Below are 19155 nucleotides of genomic sequence, written 5' to 3'. Positions count from 1 at the left end.
TCAGTTCCTAATGGTGCCTTATAAGGATTGATGCTGGAACCAGTACTATTTAGCACTGTTACTAGGAACTGAATGATGGGACAGAGTGAATTCAGCTGAGTTTCTGATGACTCCAAATTGAAAGGGAGTGGCTGCTGCACTGGAGGGTCATTCAGAGAGACTATGACAGACTGGGTAAATGGTTTCAGAGGAACTGAATAAAGTCTGGCAAATCTTAGAGGAAAATCATGTATCTGGAATGGAGTAATTCCACATATGAAAGTAGGCTGTAAACTGACTGTCTGGAAAGAGATTTTGCAATAAAAAAACTTGGTGGTACTTGTGGATGACAAGTTGAATATGAGTCAGTGGTTTTCTCTTGCAGCAAAGGTGGTCATTCTCAAGTTGGAATGAAGGAGCTGAAGAGGCTTAGCCAGCAGATTCTTCCCTTCTGTCCAAACATTGAAAATCTAAATATTTCAATTTTATATGTTATTGCCCTTTAGATGTAGCACATTATCTTATAAGCTAGTATGGATTTTAGGAATGTTATATCGGACAGGAACTCGGTGTACCGAATACAGGCCCAGTTCGTACACTGCTTTCGTTTTGCAATGGGCTGTTAACTGCTACCATTGGAATTCTTCCAAAACTAGTCAAGGAAGCATCTCCCACAGACTTGGGATTACCTAACTGAACAGGTGAATATCTTGTTTTGTAGCTGTACTTTTCTTCAAGATGATGATGAAGTAATCTGTATTGTCTTATTTACATGCCATCATGGGGACAGTTTTCCATATCATATGCATGTATTCTCTGCAGGTAAGAGTTGTTTTTGACAATACGAAAGTTTTCTTTTTCTTCTGGTGTATTCAGTTGTCATGCATTGCCTGACAATACGTTTCTTGTTGTTTACTCCTTATTATGCAGTTTTGGACTTGTCCTTGGGAATTGGGGCTATGTCAAAGACTGATAGATAAACCATCACACATCAGCCAGATATGCATTCAGAGCTTTTTAGAGCTGCTTATAACATACCTCAAAAAATCCCTATTTTATACACTGTCTTTTCTTCTTTTAGTAATTCTATCAGCAGTGAGAAAAAAATATAATCCTACCTTTTCTTTAAACATATCCCAAAATTTAGGTTTTGTTGGGAGAAAATTAAAATCCAGATGTGGATCAGGAGTTTGAAATCTGGATGCTCTATTCTGTGATGAGTACGTGTACTAACAGGATTTTTTTTTTTTTTTTAGGAAATAAGTCCATTTTCATTTTCCTAAGACTGAAAACATCACAATATTGAAGCTTTCCTGAAGGATTTTTATATCCAAACAAGCATAAAAACATCTGTTTTCTTTGCAACACATTTATTGTGATCTCACTGGAGTGCTGCTCACTGAATGCTCAAAACTCTTTTGGTATACAAATATAAAGAAGTACTCAAGGGAAAAGTAGTATTAAATCAAGTATTGTTATGTAATTTCTTGAAAAGTTATGACTACTGCTTGAGATATTTTTAGAAATAATCAAAGCATCCTATCACTTGGAAAACCTTCATTCTGAGTCATGCAGTCCATACTCCTGCACCGTGGCAGAGCTGGATAATGCTGTGCAGTGAGGTAAATTTGGTCCTACCCTTGTGTTATCATCCCAGCTGTGCACAGCGGTGGTCTCTGCACACACTGTGTATGGTTAGAAAAGATAACTCTGCTCATGTTAACCCATTAAATTCCTCACGTTCCTGGTCTTTTAAGAGTTCAGTCCCACGAGCTTGACTTGTGGTGTAAAGATTTCAGTGGGAAAAGTACTCTCCTTGCTTTCTTTTTTTTGCACTGCAAATCCATTTAAGTATCCATTCACTTGGTTTATGTTGGGCTGCTAAATAAGTGGCAGTGAATTACAAAATCTGTTCTTGGTCTTAAGGAAATTAATTAAATGATTCTGGTATGGTTCCTCCTGACAAACACATACTGACTACTATTTGCATCATTTCATCAAAGCATTAGGAACTTGCCCGCTGGCTAGCTTGTCTGTTCAAGCTTTAATGATGAACTTCATTTTAGTGTGTGCTATTAGAAAGGGCATATTGATATAAATGGTTTTAAGCATCTATTTTAGCAAATTTTAGTCTTACAGGGTGTCTGCAAAGCTCTCATCTCTGAGAGTAAGGCCAGGATGGAGTTCTGTTGGTACCCAGAAGTATTTGCAATAGGAAATGAGAAGTAGCTTAAAATATTTGCCATTTATCCACTGATGTGGAGTTAGTTTCTGTTAAAAATCCAAAGGAGATGTGACACATATTCAAAGTCATGAGGTGGTTTTAATCTGCACGGACAGCACCTTCCTCATCAGCTCTTTCATGCTGCAGACATGACGGCTTTGTTAGCCTGACAGCAGTGTGTCAGTCATTGCTCCAGGAATTCGGGCTACAGCAGTTTACCAATAACCTTGCATGCTATACAGGGATCATTATGCTTCTTCTGAATCCCTTATGGCTTCACAGCACTGAGCTGTCACATTTGTACCAGATTCCTTTGGTTTCCATTGTGGTAATGGCATTGGAATGTCATCAGTGATTATTTCCTAGTAATACACTAAAACTGCACACTGGAAGAGGAAATATTTATTGCAAGCACAGCTCAAGTAAGGAACTGTTTTTGGAAGATGTTCAGAGTTTGAGAACTGGCTTCCAGAATAAGTGTAGAGAGACTGATTAATCTGACAGTGGAGAGCATTGAATAGGTCTATGAATTAACGGTATCTTTGTGCTGAGATTGTTTATTGCTTTGGAAAATAAATACCAAACCTATCTCAGCAGCAGGGTCTAACTTTTTTTTTTTTCTACTATGTTGGATTGTTTGTTTTACACTTTGACTGTTTCTGTCTGAACTGATTCATCTGGAAATTGAGTTGCAATATTGTTTAGTACCTTGGAGATTTTGTTGTGAGACAAAGAATTTACCTTGTAACAAGTAAATGTGGAGATAGGGAAACACGATGAAATTCTGAATGCTGTTTTGATGGATTTAATTAGGAATTTTCTTTAAAGAACCACATAGTAATATAATCATGGGATAGAAAAACTCTTAACTTACTTTTTTTAAACTGAGTTCATTTTGATTTGATTGATTTTGGATGAATATCCTTTTGCTGGAGGCTTTCGTATTGTTTAGACTTGCCTTTCAAAAATGATTTGGGAAGGACTTTTTTCCCCTCAGAATATAGCAAGTGCATTATGTATACATTTGGGCTCACTTCTTTCCGTATTTTAATCTTCTTTATTTACTGCTGTTTTTGCAGTCTGTAGACTTGTGTTAGAAGACCTGTATGTATGGGTATTTGCGTGCATCTATGTGGATGTGTCCTTCTTAGTGAGTGAATCTAACTAGGGGTTCATGTGAAGCAGAACTGTAATTTACACATTGCCCTGTCCACAAAGCTTCATATTGTTTTAGGCTTAGCATAAACTATTTCCACTGTAGTTTTAAGTACTTTGTTAAGGTTCATCTGCGTATAATAACTGCTGCCTCAACATACTGATGTAGAGCTTGCAGTGCTGGTTCTTCCCTTACTTAGGGTGAGTGATTTATTTGCAGAACATAGTGGAGAACTGGGCGTTGCTAAAGACTGCCAGGAAAAAGCAGATCCCCCCATGCAGTATTAGATGGATTAATGATCCTTTCATTGTAAGATTCAAGCTTAGCAACAGCTAAACCAGAATGAATTACAAGAAATGAAAAATGTTTCCCCTCAGCGCTGATAAACACAACAGAGCTGCTTGGTGTCATTCTGTTAGTTGTAATTGCAGACAGTGTAAGTACTGAAATCAGGTAAGGAAACCTGGCCAACCTCTCAGGAAAGCAGAGGGGCAATGAACAGTGAGAGAAAAGAGAAGAACCTGAGAGTTCAGAACAAGAGAGACAAAGAGCTGAAAGACATGTTTGTTGGGCTACTGCTCCTTTTGTTGTAAGTATTAGAAAGTGTGCTATGGATGAGACAGGGAACTGAAGAAAGGTAAAGATTACTGCATTTTTGTCAGGACAGATGAATGTCACCTCAAAGAGCTGAAATATAGTGTTCCCAGGACACAATTCTAAACATGTCACTTCAGCCTACTTTCATTCTTTGATAAATCTATTTGGTATATTTCTTCAGTAAGACTACTGATACTATCCAGAGTGATTTTTTTTTTCTGATTTCATGATATTTCATTTTGAAGAGACATTCTGTGTCTAGAAAAAACCTTACTCTTTGGTTTTGAATGTTTCATTGAAAATATGAAAAGATGTTTCGCATGATGTGTTGAAAGGATTTGCCCTTGTCTATGTACTTTGTGAAGATAGAATATACTTCACTTATTTAAAATGTGGAAACTTGTGAGGGTAAATTATAAGCTTGGCATAAAGATTAGAATTTAAACTACATTTGGGAATTAGGAAAGATGGCCTAAATTATCATGATGGAATTTGATAAGGAGAAGACCCCATTTCTCTATTTAGGAAGATGACAATAAGTTGTAGGTGCACTGTGGGAGTGAGTTGATCATATAAGAACCAAATCACAACAAATTGCCACAATTTCAGAATCTCTTAGAGAATCTGGAGAAGAACTTGGTTGGCACAGAGTGGTTTGTAACTATCTGTGAGTTTCCTGCAGAGAAATGCTCTCTTGGTGTGCAAGTTCTTAAGTTATTGCAAAAGAAACCCAGAAGCAGTTTAGAAATGGAGTAGAGTTTAGACATTGGGATGTGTGGATTTAACTGAAGAGGTCTACAGAGAATATAAGATTCTGTGGTTAGAAGTATCTCTTCGATGGAACCATTATGATTGCATCCATCCTTGTCAGTTTTCATCAGATGTTGGTCCTTTGCTAATCCCCAGTGGCTCGAATGAACAGAAATACTTTCAATATAATCACTTCACAGTGTACAGAGAAGAACAGAGAAGAAGGAAAGGGAGAGTGGTTTTCATGAGACCAGTTACTGACCTTTTTCTTAGTCTTTCTTTTCCTTGGTATCTGAGAAGGATCACTGATGGAAGTATGATAGGATGCTATGGAAGTCGTGCTGTGTATACACCTGGGCAAGAGTAATCTTGGGAAAAAATGGAAACATGATGGGCATTCCCATTTGGCTTGATATAACTTAAAAGACACAGACAGAGTACCGAGCTATGGTTTTAAGTCCTAGGAAAACCATCTCATGATTTTCTTTTTAAAGCAGTTTTTCCCAAGTAAGCTTGACAAAAGCTATTAGACCTGTCCTGTGAAATGTATCTTGGGGTGCAAATCCATCTGTGATACTGGGCATATAGTTGAACAACTGAAAAGCCGTCTCTGGCTTACTAACAAACTAAAAACCTTAAAATTCAGTTAGAGCATACCTATAAGAATTTCAATTACTGCATTCTGGACAGAGAAAATGCTTGGATTTGTTTGCAGGCGTATGGCCAAGGACTTACACTTTTCTGGAATTCTCCGAAAATATAAAGTAAATATATGCGGTATACTTGGAAATACATGCAGTGTAGCCAGCTGAGTCTTTCTTGGCTCCCTTTCCCTAAGCAAGTCTATGTAGTCAGGAAAAATTAAATGTAATTTTTTCTTCTTCTGTGGATATTATTTGCAGAGATGTTGCTCCCCAGTGGAGTTATAAACAAAATAAATAGAGATAGAGGGTTATTTTTTTTCCTCATAACTGCAGAAGCAGGAGGATTTCTGAATTTGCAAGGAGAAAGTTATCTTGACTGGATTTCAGCTGTTGCATTCATTCATCAAAAATTACAGCTCCCTTTTTTGTTTACTCTGTACTTGGAGTTTTATGAGACTGTTCTCCCTCATTTCCCCCTAACACTTTCCCTAACACTCTTCCACAGGCTGTGTGTCTTCGTGGTACAGCACTAGACAAGAATGGGGCTTAACATTAGCACTGACACTGCGTAATCTTCAAAATGTGGTTGTTCTATCTTCCACTTGAGATATTAATAAACTTCAAAAGCTACTTTCAATCTAAAATAAAAAGCTCCAGGGATATCTTTAACTGTGTTAGTGCTGCTGCTGCATCTTGATGATTATCTTATCATGCAGAGGTGGAAAAAAAGAAGTCGATCTTTAAAACATGTGCGATGCAAGGCACTGCAATTTCAAATTACAGATATCTGGGTATTGACCCATGGATCATTTCAATTACTTGCTTTTGTAGATATGCATGACCTGCCTATAGCCTACCACAGTTTTGTTCAGATAGTAGATAGGCAAGCAGAGAGAAATGTTTCCTTATACTGTTGACATGCTGTCTGATAAGTAAATGCTTAAATGATGTCACATTGACTTGCAGTGATGTGATGGAAAGTAACAATAAGGGCAGTGTATGCAAGAGAAGAAAAGGCATGGATATTTTTGTTATATCGTAATGCCCTCAGCAGGAAGTGTTAGTGCAGCAGAGCTGAGTCATCAGTGCTGGAGTTCATCCATCAACTTATTGGAGGGAAAAAGGGGACAGGCATTGAAAGAAGCTAGTTTGCAGAATCTGTGCACCTAAATTTCTGTGAGACTGTAGAGGAATTCAATAGAAAGAAGAACGACTATGTATTTAAATAATTAACTTGCTTTGGAAAAAATAATTAGACCTTTTTAGGAGATGGCAAGTGACTGAATTTGCCTTAATTCAAGGCTGTGTTTTAAGGCATATTGCAATTGTGATGTGATGGAAATACACATTAAGATAAAATAGGCAATTCTCTTTTAAAATTTTGATCGAAAGTTTCTTCTTCTTTGAAGAGAATTTCTTCATTTGTTTTCAAATGGCCTATGCACAGACATGATTTAGGGTTAAAAATTCCATTGCTTCAGCCATCATAGCTAAAGGTCCAGGCTGGTGCTGACAACAGTTTATCCTAAGCACTGATAAATTTTCCAGTGGACATTCCTACTTCAGCTGATTGGAATTAACCCCTTTTTCACATTGGCCCTAATAAGTAAGGTCTGACAAAGGTTCAGTCCACTTTATAATCACAGAAAAGACCCAGTCAATGGCAATACAAAAGACATGCTTCAGTGATGTAAAATAAAACCTCACAGAATTTAAGTGAAAATGTTCAAAAAATATAGAGCAAATTCATAGATATATTTAGAATGATTCTTGCACATACATATATAAATACACCCCCCTCTGCCTGTATGCATTTGTATAATGAAACCCTTTATGTTTTCTTCCTGCCAGTTCAGCTGAGCCAGTTGCTCAAATGGGGCTGTTTCCAAGTGCAGACAGGGCTGAGGCATGTATTATAGACTAAAATGCTCCATGCTGGTCTCCTGGGGCATATAAGCATTTCAAAACCATTCATAACAGAGCCCAATCCTATGCTGCAGGGCAAATGACTCTGCATCAAATAGCCAGCACAAAGCAGCCAGCCACAGCACATCATATTACCTCCAGCTGCTCCTCCCCTGTGCTGCTTGTGGAGGAAGTGTGGTCCAAAATCTTGTGTGCAGAAATCAGACTGTGGAAAACTTGGCATTTTTATATCTTGATCTATGTTACATGCTCCTTAACTATAGTGAAAGATTTGGTCAGAAAATACATGATGTCAGCACAGAAAAGTGCCTGGAAACAGCTCATGTGCTTGTATAAATTTCCTTTCGAGCTGCCCTCCCCCAGAAGAGAGGTTTATAGGAAATCCTCATATAGCCATAATTGTAATCGTACACAAATGGCTCTCTCCAATGCTGATCTCTTTCTCTAGAACACTTCTCAATGTTAACGGCAGGGCTAAAGAACTGTATTAGGCACTGTGACAGCAGGAAGAAATCTGGCAGTCTTACAGTGTCATTTTGTGGAAAATACATTGGAGCTGCTTCTGGAATAAATTTACATGAGAGCAAAGAGGAATTAAATAGAGACGAAAGCACAGATTTGCTTGTGATGATGTGGATGAGGAAAGCAATTGCACAGAATGTTTAGCTGCATGTCTCCCTTCTGTTATTGTGTTTCTGAATGATCAGCAGATGTCACTGCTGATGGGTGACGTGAAGCCTGTTTCCTTTCTCCAGATCAGAAAAGAAATGTCACAGCATTTCTGTTCCCTAGTGGCTTGGGAGGGCGACAGCGAAATGCCAGAAGTTTCACTGCAAATGTCTATGTATATTCAGCTAATGACAAGAACTTGTGTAGCTAATGCACTGGAAGATTGATACCAGATGAGTCAACCTTCCTTAGACTAGACTTATGCAGACTTAAACTATTAAAACCTTACCCAGAACATTTAAGTAGACCATATGCAGATATGTGCATACATACACACACATGTATGTATGTACATATAAGTTTATAGATGAATGCCCAGGTTCTGAGAAACAGAAGGTCTGTGTGTGCATCTCAACATGGCATCCTACTGCTGCTTATGAGCTTTTCTTCTGCTGCCTTACATCTTCTGAAATGTTTCAGACTTGCACAGCCATGTTGATGTTCAACTGAAGAATAGAAAAGATAACTTCTGACTTTTAAAATAGAAAAAAAAAAGATGAAATTTCTGAAAGCCAAATACTTGGTGTCAGAGGTGATTAAAGCAAATCTGAAAATGTCTGGTGGACACTGAGGCGCTCTCCTATATCATGGAAGAAAAACTTCCATGAGTCTGATTCTGAAGAAACTAAGAGCCAGGTAAACCTAAAGGCAAAGAAAAGGTTAAAACTTAAACATGAATGTAAATTTCCAGAAATCATGGCAAGCCAGGTAGCCAAAGGCTTCATGTCAGAAGTGTGAGTGGGAAAAAGTCTTTGCAAATAGAAGCATTTCAAACCAACGCTCCTCCAGCTACATAACCACTCTACTGATCAAACAAAATACAAGGAGACATCTAAATTATGCCTGGCATTAAACTCCCATTTCTGAAAATCTTGTGTATTGCAACGTGAAGGGATTCAGAGTATTTCCATCTCTAGTAACACTCCTTGCAATGCACTAACATTATCTCAGTTTTAAACGTTTTGCAAAACTTTAAAATATAGAGCCCCCAAAATTATTTATTTATTTATTTATAAAGTCTGAGTAATGTGTTTAAGATGACAGACTTTACAGAGACAGCTCTCAGTGTACTGTTTGAGAAATGCTTACAAAGATCTTGGCTTATTGCTGTGTTTGTTTATTGCTGTATCTCCCAGCAGGTCTGTAGCTGAGCGAAGACAGACCACCATGAAAATTCAGCAAACACGAGAAGTGATTTCTGAATCTGTGACAAATGCTTGTTACATACAAAACCTGTAGTTTTTGGGCTTCTTAGGATTCGAGACAAAAAAGCCCATAACAGTAACAACAACAACAAACCTGACTAAATCAAAGAAAACCCTGAAGGCGAATGCCCTGTGGTGAGCAGTAGGCACACAGTATTTCAGGGGCCTGTGTTATTGTGGATCTATAACCTCTGGATCTGAGGAATAATCACCTAGCAGAATTGGAGTTTACTCACATTAAGGATTAGAAAGCACAGTTAGCTAGTTCTTTCTTTTTCTTTTTTTTTAACTAATGCCTTTGTAACTGCTGTCTGCTTTGTTTGGAAACAATTACGTAACTAGAGAGAAGCAAGGAACTAAAGGCTAAAATCTGAAATTAGCCGTGCCTTAAATCAGTCCTTTAAATAGGCAAAAGTCTATTATTACTGATAATGCTTTTACAGCCCTGGAAAATTTATGTGTATGTAACACAGCTGTGCGTAAGTCCATTCAAGGAGAAGATACATTGTTGTTTGGAGCAGACAGCTCAGAAAATGCAATGATCTAAGCTGCAGCAATTAAAGACCGTTCCAGGCCTTTTGTCCAAGTTTTAAGGTGAAGGCTAGCGGGTCCAAATAATAATATTTCTGAGCTCTTGGAGGCAAAGATGAAGAGAGATCTATTGGCTAGAGGCTGCCACAACAAGTTTAGATGTCTGAGTTTTTAAGCTATTGTAGCCATTGTTCACAGGCTTTAGCACCTTGCCTCAATGTAGTAATAAAAAAAGCAATTCCGTCATGGCAGTGTAAAAAGTGACACTTTGCTAGCGCATTTTTTGCGCTAGGATTGAGTGGGGAGCAAAAGTACAATACCCTAAAATCAGAAGATGCTTCTAAAATCACACAAATGGGCTATCAAATCTATAAAAAACAAGAGTGCAACAAGACAGCTTAACAAAGCTTTTAAGCAACCTGCAACTTTCTTTTCAGGTCTTACTGCCCTTGGTTTCTGAACTGCTGGAATTCTGGCTTTCTGTCATGCTATCAGAAAATCAAAATCTGATGATAAGTTCTGTTATGTTATGCTGTGTTTTTGGGCATTGCTTCAGATCATTGTAAAAATCCAGACATCCAAATATGCAGAACTCAAGAACAGTAAAAAGCTTATATTGGCTGAATGTGAATACTCAGACAAACACGCACACTATACAGAGGAATGCATTTCTCAGACAACTCAAATAAACATCCAGGCTATTCTAAATTTGGGAAAATGTAAGTTCTTCTGAAAAGAAAATGAAGGGAAAGGAAAGGAAAGGAAAGGAAAGGAAAGGAAAGGAAAGGAAAGGAAAGGAAAGGAAAGGAAAGGAAAGGAAAGGAAAGGAAAGGAAAGGAAAGGAAAGGAAAGGAAAGGAAAGGAAAGGAAAGGAAAGGAAAGGAAAGGAAAGGAAAGAGGAAAGGAAAAAAGAAAAAGAAAAAGAAAAAGAAAAAGAAAAAGAAAAAGAAAAAGAAAAAGAAAAAGAAAAAGAAAAAGAAAAAGAAAAAGAAAAAGAAAAAGAAAAAGAAAAAGAGAAAGAGAAAGAAAAAGAAAAAGAGAAAAAGAAAAAGAAAAAAAAAGAAAAAGAGAAAGAGAAAGAAAAAGAAAAAGAAAAAGAAAAAGAAAAAGAAAAAGAAAAAGAAAAAGAAAAAGAAAAAGAAAAAGAAAAAGAAAAAAAGAAAGAAAAAGAAAAAGAAAAGAAAAAAAAGAAAAAGAAAAGAAGAAAAAAGTGTAAAGCATTTCTAAAAATCAGTCAGTCTCAGAATGAAGAAAAATGCCCTTATGTATATATATGTATGAACTCCAATTTTCCAGAAGTGCTTTGTCACTAATAACTTAACCTTTATTTTAGTTAGGGCTCTTTGTTGCTTTTCACACAGAATCTTGGAATCCTTCAACATGCAAGGAATCTCCTGAGATTATCAGGTCCCCCTCCCTCTTCATAGTAATCTTGTCTAGGACTTCCCTTTTTTCCAGAACTGGAGGGGTCAGCATCACCTTTCTCAAATTCATTCCTAGCAGTGCTAGAACTTTGCTTCTGTTATTTTCTTTCCTTATTTTCAGGACGTAGTACTTGCTAGATGTCTGCAAATAGCACATTTTCTATGTGCCATTCCTCAGCTTAGCCTTAGATTTATTTATTTATTTATTTATTTAGTGTTCTGGAAACCTAGATTCCTTCTGTCTGAGAGTGAAAGATATGAAGAACCCAGTAGATCTCTTATTGCATATTCTGAACTGGATTCATTCATTTATGGAGGAGAAGGGCATCAGGGGAGTAGGCATGGATCATTGGCTTCTTGTAACGCAATGAATAGTAGATTTACTTTTGTGATCTGCGAATCTTAAGATAAAGCCTGAAGGGATAGTACAAGTCTTGACCTTTCTTTAGCAATCTTTCTCTGACAAATAAGGAGCAGAAAGCTGTTATCTGTGGAAAATATGCATTAAAATTGATATAGCTTTATTGTTCTGAGTCAGACACTTATACCACACTCATTACTATAGTATATGTATGCTTCCCAGTAGCATTTTAAAGAATATGACTAATGTCTGTCACACACTCTTCTACTTCTTGACTGGGGCAGAGAAGCATTCTGGTAAAATTTCTGTTTTTTTTTTTTTTTTTTTTAACATATATGTTAAGAATTACTATAAGTGAGGGCAAGGTAAAAAAAAAAATGCCTTGCATTTGGGAGGTGCTCAGGGTTGTGGATATTCTTAGTTTCTTAGGAACTGTGTGCCTCTACTACGGATAGTTCTTCTGTGGCAATGAAGCCTTTCTTAAATCGTTATCCTGAAAAACTAGGTGATCTTTCTTGTTCTGTGCCGCCCAGAGAGTCCTTACAATAACAACCACAAAGATAACTGAGAATTCAAGTTATAGAATCATAGAATATCCAGAGTTGGAAGGGACTGACAAGGATCATTGAGTCCAACTCTTGGCTCTGCTCAGCACCACCTGAAATTCAAACTTGGAAAGCATTCTCCAAACACTTTTTGAACTCTGTCAACCTGGGGAGCCCATTCCATGCCCTAACACCCTTTGGGTGGAGAATATTTTCCTAACGCCAAACCTGAACCTGACCCTCTGCTGATGCAGATCCGTGCTGTTCCAAGAAGGTGACATCCAATGGCTTCCCTCAGTCGGCTAAGTGGGTAGCCTTGTCAAAAAGGAAATTAAGTTAATTGAACAGGACTAAATATTCTGGAAAGCTAAAGTAGACAAAGAAGATGAAGTATTGTATGCTTATGGTGGGATAAATGCTTAAAGATAAGTTTCAGAACTTTGTTTCAGATGGAATTCAGTAGGCCCTTTTGTTTCATGCAGGGTTATATTATGAACTGCTGTAATTCAGAAGATATGCAACAAAAATAAACACTGAACTATTGCAATTTTGTCATCCACCAGACAGAGCTAGAGTTTTCTTGCCAACCTGTATAGTTTGAGCCTGGCAATACCACACTCTTTGGTATCAGTGAGAACCCCTGAATTACTTAAATATATATGCCTAAATGTTGTATGCCTTATCCTGAACTAATCATTTATGTTCTTTTTATAAAACTGTGAAGAGAGTTAATATATCTCCACACAGTGATTTTCTGACTTACACGTGATATATCTCCACACAGTGATTTTCTGACTTACACGTGAAATGAATTGCTTTTAGGGTGTGATAATCTCTCCCTGTTGATTATATAAAGGGAACCTAGAATGACACTCCTATCCTTAGATATCTGTCATTCCTGTGCTTATGTTATGGCAGATAAATCCTACTTGTATTTGTTCATTAACTGACCACTAAAGACTTGAAAAAAAATCAGAAAGTGTTTTAATTTTTATTTTTAATTAGCAATTTCCTCCCTGCTAAGTCTCATTTTCAGCTATCTAATTTACCTGTGAAGCACTTCACTTTATTCTATACATAAAGATATGACCATAAGTGTGGAAGGTAGCTCTCTGTGTCATTACAAATTCTTGGCATTTACATTATTTTCATCTAAATAGCCCATACAATGGACAGTAAAGAACAGCTCATGATATGGTACACCAAAGTAATAGATACCAGATGAAAGTGAGGATTCCCTATCATGTTTTGGTGGCATCACTCCAGAAAGACTCAAAACATTTTAGTAAATTACCTTTTACTCCTGTCATCTTTTTTAGCAAATTTCACATAATTTCCATAAGACCATGTAGCTCTCAGTCAAATGCTGCAGATAAGTCCAGATGAGAAACCATCTTCTGTGTTCCTTCTGTGGATAGAGGATCATCTGTGCTGCTAAAAAGGCGTTCTGGCATGATTTCAGGCTGTTCCAAGTTTAGATTATGAGCATCAATTTGTCAAGGTTACAGTTGGTCTTCGCTCGGTTCTGCTACAAGCTTACTCAGGAATGGTGAGGGAGATTGGAAGAGAGAGAAATGATGTCCAAAAGTAGTTTCACAAGGGTTGAAGACTGTAGTTCGACATCATTCCAAGCTATCTTTTAACAGGTTAGAAAATGCATAGTTTGACTTTAATCTTAGAGCTAGACCATCTTACGGTGAATTATGCTGTGGAATTTGGTTATACCATAAATTTCGGTGGAGTTGTATAGAAGCAAATATAAACCTTCCAGTACAGCAATGCTAACATGATTATTTTTTGCGTATGAAACAGACTTGGAAAATCTGCTATGCTTCTTCTTGACTCTGTCAGCTCTTTCAAATACTGCTGGCATCTTAGTGACCAGCCTTCTTCCTGTGTAGGGTATGAGAGAATCAAAAAGTACATGGTCAGTAATGAGGAACCATCTTTTTGTTAGCCAAACTGCAAGAATTGCTTTCACCTTCATTCACAAATGGCACAACATTGACTTTAACCATTCTTTGTGTGGAATTTGTTGGAGGACAAGAATTTTGGCCAAAGGAAGAACCTGATACCTCTATACATTTAAGGTCTGGAAGATGTGAATATTGTAACATAGATTGTGAAGATTATGTTACTTTGGTATTTAAATATAGGTGATGCCTGTGCTATGGATAACATTGTATTTCCTTGCAAAGTTTTCATGGCCTTCCTGATGAATTTATTGAAATCTTCAAAATTGATACCTCTGAGTTGTTTCACAGTAGACAGTGGCAATGTACTGTGAGACCACTGAGATATGACAGTGATCTATAAAGCACCATGAACTTTGTGAAAGTTTATCTTGTTTTTATCATTGGGAAATTATTTGAGCTTCTTTTGAGCAGTGCCAACAAAAGAGCATTAAAAATCATACCGAAGCAGCTGTTCTAGGCATGACAGGGCCATAATTATAAGAGGGTTCAATTTCTGGCATGCTTTCTTCTTAAACAGTCAGACATTATCCTCATGGTATCAGAAATTTGCAGAAGCAACAATTGCACTTAAATTATGTTTCCTCATTCATTTTAATTTTGACATTGTCTTCCAGAGGTAGACATCATGGGTTTGTTATTGTTGTTTCCCTTTCCCTACCTCTCCCCCAGAGAAATCTTTATAAAGACTCATTTATAGGACTATGGAAGATGTCCAACAAAATCTGAAATCCTTACTGCCCAGATCACACTTCTGAACAGGATACTGCTCAGCAGAACTCATTTCTGTCACCTCACTGTGGAAATGTAAAAAGTAACTGTGAATTGATAATGCAAATGTATTTTGTGTTAAAAGTGAACCAAAAATTCTCAGGTCCTTAACAAATAGTATGAAGACAATCGTGTTTGAGACTTATCAGCTGATTTTGCTGTTCTAGATATAAATGATATTTTGTGCTCAGTGTTTTTTAGTGTTTTCAGGCTAAGACAGTGATTTATTTGCTGATAAATCCAGGATTACCCAATGTCAAAAGGTATTGATTGGCTAAAGGTTTTGAGAATGGAATATCGAGCTTTTCAATTATTGATTATTTAACATTTATCCTTGTCAGAGTAAGTGCAAAAAATCTAGTATCTAAGCTGCCTTGCAGGCTGCTTGACAACCTCTGTTTATAGCAAAACAATGCCTCCCTCATTCAAACCATATAAGCTTCTCCAGACTTGCTTATTAGTATTTTACAGTGGTATGTCTTCTGAAGACTTTAAAATGCATATACTACTTTTGTGTCTTCTTATGAATGACACACCTGAGACAGCTGGGGTGAGTGGGAATGAGAAAGTACAAAGGGAAAGCAATACTAGTGAGATGAGTTGCGTTTAGTTCAGAAACTAATGATTCTTTTTCTCGGCAACATATGCTGTCAGTATTGCTCCTGTTTAAATTCTGAGGCTTCCCACGTTGGGGAACAATTTCAGTTCCAATTAATCCAGGAATATGTAAGCTGTTGTGGGACATTCTAGTTGCTTCACAAGAAATTAATAAGCAAAGTCCTTTAACTAATGACTTTGGAACCAGTTTCAGTTGCTTATAATGTCTCAGCGTATTTCAGTGCATTTTTTTTCTCTGTTTCAGTTTCTTGGAAGTGAATAAAGATTTCTTGATGTGCAACCTCAGGAAATGTCATTAAATGACCCCAAATGACCTACAGAAAGCAAATGATACTTTTGCTGTCAGGGACAAACCTTTCAGAGCATGTTGTGAGGCAGGAACCCTAGCACTTTTTCAATCCAGCTTCCTATGAGACAGGGCAAGAAATCCATTTCCCGCTCTTACCATATTTTACACAAGCTCTGCATCACCTCAACTACTGGCAAAACCTGTAGTGATCTTAAGTGATGCCAAGCATGCCACATCCAGTGGCAAAGTGCTGAAGCATGCCTGAAAAAATTTTAGAATGTCCTCTTAGGGAGTAGATACATGTAACATCTCAGTGTGCATTTTGTACTTTAGGCTGCCCAGTCCAAATCAATAGCTGGATGCCTGAAGGATGAGAGCTCAAAATCCATGCATTTGTCTGCTTTAGCATTGCATATCCTTTGCTTTGGATTTTACAATTCAAAATACAGAATGTAATCACTATAAAGAAAATGGACAAAATATGTATCTTAGAGAGATTTCACTGTTGCTAGCATACTACTAGCTTTTCAAATTAAAACAGAGTAAAACCTCTCCTAAAAACAAGCTTGAGAGTATTTATGCATCACTAAAAATGCAAAGGTCAGTATTTAGGTGCCTGTGATATCTGAAATATTAATCCATAAAATATACAGGCAATGGAATTTAGTTCTGAGAACCACATAACAGCCAGCATCAAACTGATGGAATCACTGGTTCAGTCAGTGCCTCTTTGCAATGTGATTTTCAGCTCCAGTAGGAAGCAGGACTGCAGCTGTGAGCACAGTCTGATGAGTTGAGGGGGCCAAATTTTTGTCCCAGCTTTATGGGCAGCTTGCGGGATTTGTTCAGCTATTTCCTTGTCTTTTCCTCACAGTTAACCTCTTTATTTGCACAGTATGGGTATAATTTAAAGGCTACTGAGAAAAGTCTAGGTGTCACAAATGTGGAATTGAGTTGAGCATGCAAGAAGTGGTAAAGAAAAAGCAACCAAACATTTGTAAAAGGATTCAGAACTGTACTGTTAAAGACTGTGTCCATAAAATGTAACTGACAGCTTTTCAGAGGGTTAACACATGGTTTGATAAGCGCTTCTTAAAATTCCATTCTTATGATGCCAAAATGAGAAGTGAATTCTTTGGAAAGTTTGGCTCAATGTAGCCCAACTTTGAAGGAAAAGAATAGCCTCACAGAAGCCATCACGTTGTTTTCTGAAAGTTGCCTTGAGATCAGTTTCTTGGCTGACCTCAAGATGGACGGCAGTATTTTCTACTGAACATAACACTCCTTGCAAATTTTTAACTGAGCTTATTTTGGGAAATAGCAAATTCTGTGCTTCAGTGTGCCTCATATTTTCCTCTATTCTATGGACCATGGGGCAAAAGCCAAATCAGGATTTGTGGCAGATAGCTCCAGGGTCAGGGTCTGGGTGCTTTCCTGCTGAGCAGGCGTCTCCACCAACATGCTGAGCTGGGGCCTCTGCAATTTGGATTTTCCTTGCAATGTCTCCTGGCACATATGATCTGTCTTCCAGAATCATTAGGAGTAGAAAACTCAGCCTTGATTTTTGCATTCACCTTCCTAGATACCATGAAGATGTGTCCACTTTTTGATTTCCCTCAAATGACAAATGCAATGTTTCAATAAAGCATCCCCCATCCCTTTGGTTATCACAATCAGGTTATCACAGTCGGAAAGCACGTAGCACAGCTTTCAGTGGAAATAGATTTTCAAAAAAGCTAAAAACAGTGAAGGGAAGAATGTGAGTTTATTTTAACTGTGACATTTATTCTTCCCTGAATATATTTTTTAATGCTCAGGACTGTGACTTCCTACTTTCAACACACAAAAAAGCGATGGTTGAATTGACCTCCTTGGCCCTGGTACAGTGGACAGCTTCTGTGCAAGCTGAAGAAATACATCAGATGTAGATGAAGCTAATTGAGAAATCAGGCAGAAAGACACAGCAGCTGAATCATCTCCCGATACACTGAGAGAGAATGAGTGAGCTGCATTTTCTTCAGTGTGGGAATCATTACCCCCTCAGTCAATTGGATTCTATGCTCATTTGTGGCTAAGGGGACTTGAACTGTTCAAGTCACTCAAATTACAGTGCTGTCAATCACTGGAGAATTGGGTCCTTTGGGTGAAAAGTAAAAAAAAATAAAATCAAGAGAGACCATTGGTTACTTTCAATCAACCAGTGCAGCTGTGGCAGAAGTCTGTTGTTTATATTTACACTATTCAGAAAGAGACTGTGTTTAGTGGTGTGTTGCTACAGCAGCATTTGGCTGCTTATTGCAACATATAATTAGAAATTTTACAATCTGATGTGCCAGGCAGTGCAACCTTTCCTTAAAATTTGTAAGGTGATAATCACTTCTACTGCTGGAATTACGTTCACAGAAATAGTCAAAAGCTCAAATAGCACTTAGAGAGAAGCATTCTAATCTCCCCTCAGGTCAGTATTCACAACCATGAATTAATTGGGAGAATGAAGGGTAGAAATTTAACTACACATCAAATCCTATCTTGGTCCCTAAATCTGTATGAGGAATGCAGTTTTTAAGTCACATGCCTTTCTCCAGTTGAAAAAGAGTCATTGGTTGGGGTGTAATTAAAATTGAACTCTCAAAGGAAGATATTAGTTCTTTGTAGGGTTCCATGGTTATACATTAATTGGTTAATGTTGTGCTTGGGGCACTGGAAGCACAGTGGAAGGTGTTTCTCTTCCCTTCATTTTCATGTGAAGGTCAAGGAAGTTTTGGAAAAAATAAAATAAATCCATGCCATGTTTTCATATATGGCATGCTGTACAACTCGATGCACACTTCAAAAATTATCCAACTAAGAGTAGTCAGTCTACTGCAGTAATCTGGAAATAAGCCTCAAGAGAGGAGGGAGGATATTTTTTCTCCTGTTCTGTCTTGCCACCAAAATGGATGTCTAAAAGCATAATAAAATAAATGGTTGACATCTCTGAATTTTTTCACTTTGACAGTAGATAAATTTACCAGTGGTTGGCAGCTCAAAATATTGTAATATGAATGGTGTTCTGGATTGCACTGAGACTCAGCGATGTTCTAGATGGAGCATACAGTCCTGCTGGACCTGGCCCCACAGAGGCTTTGGCATATCATTGTTGTCCATCCTCCCTGCCATGCCCACAGGGCTCGGATGACGTTATTGCTGGGCTTCACACAATCTAAAGCTCATAAAGCTGAAATTTTGCTTCATACGAAGGCAGTAGTCACAGTCAATGAGTTTAACAGATGCTGCGGGTTCTCCTGGTGCAGCCAGGGAGCTTAAGGAATTAGATTTTTTCCAAGATCGAAAGCAGAGCAAAGTGTTACATGAAACTTTTTTTTTTCTGGCTGTTTTGCAGGATGGAATTTTAGAGCATGCACAGAGGGCTGGAAGATGTTTATTTTAGAAT

The sequence above is a fragment of the Cyrtonyx montezumae genome, unplaced genomic scaffold (genome assembly GCF_038088225.1).
Source record: "Cyrtonyx montezumae isolate F1298 unplaced genomic scaffold, pur_monq_1.0 scaffold_3, whole genome shotgun sequence".
Classification (NCBI taxonomy): domain Eukaryota; kingdom Metazoa; phylum Chordata; class Aves; order Galliformes; family Odontophoridae; genus Cyrtonyx; species Cyrtonyx montezumae.
This window is presented reverse-complemented; position numbering follows the sequence as displayed.